The sequence below is a fragment of the Salvia splendens genome, chromosome 17 (assembly GCF_004379255.2).
Source record: "Salvia splendens isolate huo1 chromosome 17, SspV2, whole genome shotgun sequence".
NCBI lineage: Eukaryota > Viridiplantae > Streptophyta > Magnoliopsida > Lamiales > Lamiaceae > Salvia > Salvia splendens.
The window spans coordinates 17,809,093-17,813,413 of record NC_056048.1 but is presented as its reverse complement, the minus strand read 5'-3'; positions in this window follow the sequence as shown (position 1 = coordinate 17,813,413).

Here is a 4,321-nt window from a genome sequence, read left to right as displayed (position 1 = left end):
ACTAGGCATCAGGCACACAATCTCAATAAAAAACAATCCATGGCATGACATAACAAGTTAAACCACCCTTATAACACCACATCATATTTTCGGAAAATAAAAAGATTTGTAAAAGAAAGCTCACCTCGTTGGTTTAATCAATTCAATATCCACTTAAGGCAACCCTCGTTCCTTGTGCTCACGTACACACAATAACCCTTGCCAATCATCACAACACAAATCAGCCTTCCATAAATTCACATTACCATGCATGTCCTATCGTTCCTTTTATCATTCCCTTAATTTACCCATCCCAGCATTCATCAACCTAAGGAACAACATGCCATAATATTTCTCAACGTGTCACACATAATCACGTCACATGATACCTTCCCAAATCATACATGCATCATATAATTCATTAAAACTTGGCAACAAGTGATATTTCCACATAACAATAAATCTGGCAGAACTGCGCGGTTTGTTTGTAAAAATCACCAAAAATCCATCCGACCTCATATGAAGCTAAAATTTTGGTCACAACACAGTAGACACATTCAAGTTCATACAGTTAAAATTTCTCACTCAAATCATGTCGATTGTTCAGTCAAAACATTAATGACACTCTCTGGTCGGAACATAAAAATTCTGGCAGCACTGCGCAGTTCATTTGAAAAATTCACCAAAATTTCATCCGATGCCCAATGAGGCTGAAATTTCACAAAACATAGAAGACACTTCGAATTTCATCCAGTTCAAAATTCACATCAAAATGAGGCCATTTGGTCGGTCAAATAGAAAACGGAACTTTCTGGGCGAGAATAAAAGTTTCTGGCAGAAATGCGCAGTCGATTTCAAACATTTATTAAAAATTCATCTTTCGTCAAAAGGGGCTGAAATTTACACACCACACAGAAAACACCTTGACAATTAATCAGTAAAAAATTCGAACCAAAATAAGATCCTTTGGTCAGTAAAACACACGTCGGAATCCACTATCCGAACACCACAATTTTCAGGTCTCAAAATTTCGAAATTAGGGTTTCTTCCTCATTCAACCAAACACAATTTTTCATGCTTCCCACACACAAACATTCTTCAAAAGGTTCTCACAATCATGTTTTCATATAACCACACATCATTCACCAATTAATCATTCAAACTTTACACATATTCATTCACAATCGCATATTCACAGTTTTTCTCATACAAACACAAATTCCCACCGATTAATTTTGTAATCTGTGATTCCTACACTCACTATATGCATGAATGAATCAAGAACAAGGTTTCAATGGAGAAGATGAGGAAAAGATTTAGTTTTCTTGAATCAAAAACCAAACGGTAGAAGTAAAGATTGATGCGATTCGTCGGGAACTCTTGAAAATAAAACTTCAATGGATGCAAAAACAGGGATGGAAGAAATTTTGGAGAGGTTGAAGAGAGGGAGGAGAGGCGAGGCACGAAAATTATGAGGGAGAATGGGGGCTAGAGTTTAGTTTAAGTGATTATATAGTCCTAGGTTTAATCCCATAAATTAATTAATTAATTAATTGTGGAGGAATAAAATAGAGGCCAATAAATATAATCTCACAATTAAAGAGAAGGCAAAATTTTGAAAATTAGGTTAATAAATTCAATAAGGAATTTATTTGGTATTTACTTGGAGAGAAATAGATTCACAATTTAGGAAATAAGTCAATGAATATTCCATAAACAAGGGAACAAAATAAATTAAATCTCCAAGTAGGAAATAATGAGGGAAGGGGCGAAAATCTTGATGGTGTGCACAAGGAAATTATTTAAATCCTCAATTAAATAGAATAAGATTTAAATTTGGTAATTTCTTTATAGGAAAAGACTCCCATAAAATAGGCAGCAATAAAATAGATTTCCCTCAAGGAAATTAAGCTAAAAAAATGTGGGATGGAGACACAATAGAAGGAAAATATTCACATCCCCAATTAATTTGGCTTAGGTATTAATTTGGTATTGAATAAAGGGAATTCCACAAAATAGGAAACAAATATATTCTCCTCTACAAATAGGGGGGCCAAAAATTAGCTTAATTAGCCACAAGAAAATAATGCAACTCTTAATTTAATTGGGGTGACGGAATAAAATGTGGCAAGATTTAATTGGATTTAAAATAAATGAAGGAATCAACAAGGTACCAATTTTATCAAAAAAACTAATTCATCCTCTTAATTCAAGTAGAGGATATCCGAAACTCACAAAAATAATAGGTTAGAGTTTGAGTTTCATGTAGCACAATTTAGGGATAATTTGATTTGGATTTAATTTGGATGAATATCCCAAAATAATTAATTAAATCCAAGAAAATTTCCAATAATTGGAGGGGCCGACAATAGCCACTTTATTTGGCTAGAACAAGATTCATGATCTTTATTTAAATTGATTCCCCACATTAAATATAACTAGCACTTCATTCCAATTTCCCCATGACGATTTATTCAACATAATCAAACTCAATCACGTGGCAACAATTTAAATTTCGTAAATAAAATTTCCAATCGACATATCTTAAATAAATGTCACAAAATTTGGGATGTTACATCCTTCCCCTCTAAACAGAAATTTTGTCCCGAAATTTGATCGTCTCACATAAACAACTCGGGAAACTTTTCATTCATTTTATCTTCTAACTCCCACGTGGCTTCCTCAAGACCATGGTGCTTCCACAACACCTTCACGGATGCTATCGACTTGTTTCGCAACGCTTGCACCTTCCGATCTAGGATTGACTCGGGTCTTTCCTCGTAGCTCATGTCGGGGGTTGAGATCACTTCTTCTTGATGAATCACGTGCTTGGGGTCGAACACGTACTTGCGCAACTGCGACACATGGAACACGTTGTGCACGTTCCCAAAACTGGGAGGTAACGCCAAGCGGTACGCTACATGGCCTACTTCATCAATAATCTCGTACAGTCCTACAAAACGCGGTTTCAGCTTGGCCTTCACTCCAAACCTCACAACTCCTTTCGTCAGGGATACTTTCAGGAATACTTTGTCACCAACATCGAATTTGATTTCCGTTCGACACACGTCAGCATACGACTTCTGCCTAGCTTGAGCTTCTTTGATCCTTACGCGGATTTGATGTACAATTTCGGTCATTTCCCTTATAGCGTCGGGTCCTAACATCTTCCTCTCGCCAACTTTATCTCAATAGAGTGGGGATTTATACTTCCTGCCATACAAAGCTTTATACGGAGCCATATCGATCGTCGCTTGATAGCTATTGTTGTAGGAGAATTCAACCTACGGTAGAACAGTTTCCCAATTTTTCCTTCGATCTAAGACAACGGCTCGGAGCATATCCTCAAGTGTTTGAATCGTCTTCTCTGACTGCCCGTCCGATTGCGGGTGATAAGCAGTGCTGGAGTTCAATTGTGTGCCCAATTCCCGTTGCAAACTCATCCAAAATTTCGATGTGAACTTCGTATCGCGGTCGGATACAATGGTCTTTGGCACTCCATGCAAACGTACAATCTCACTCACGTAGAGTTTAGCTAACCTGTCCGCTCCATAAGTAATCTTAATCGGTAAGAAGTGCGCGCTTTTAGTAAGTCGATCGATAATTACCCATATCGCAGTGTTGCCCTTTTGTGACTTCGGCAAACCCGTAACGAAATCCATAGCTAGATGCTCCCACTTCCACTCGGGACTTTCAAGTGGTTGCAATTTCCCATATGGCCGTTGGTGTAAGGCCTTCACTTGTTGACATGCTAGACATCGCTCCACATACGACGCTACGTCCCCTTTCATTCCATTCCACCAAAAATGTTGCTTCAAAACTCGATACATCTTTGTGCTTTCGGGGTGAGCTGTGTAAGGCGTGTCGTGCGCTTCACTCAAATCTCATCTTTTAGCGCCTCATCGCTCGGCACACACAATCGTTCATCGTACGTCAAAGCATTATCCGCCTCCTTACGGTAGTGATCAAGCTTCTCGGCTCTCACCTTCACACGTTCTTCCAACTTCTCATCACGTCGTTGGGCTTCTACGAACTTGGTTCTCAAATCTGGCTCAATCACTAGTGTTGCAATTCTTCCTCCTACTGTCTCGGGCGCTTTCACTATCTCCAATCTCATTCTGTCGAGTTCGCGAATCAACGCTTCCTCTTGCGTAAGGAAATAAGCTAATTGTGGTTGGTTCTTCCTACTCAAAGCATCTGCTACTACGTTTGTCTTGCCCGGATGATAGTGAATACCACAGTCGTAATCTTTCACGATCTCTAACCAACGTCATTGCCGCATGTTTAGCTCCTTTTGCTCGAAGAAATACTTGAGACTCTTGTGATCCGTATATATTTCGCA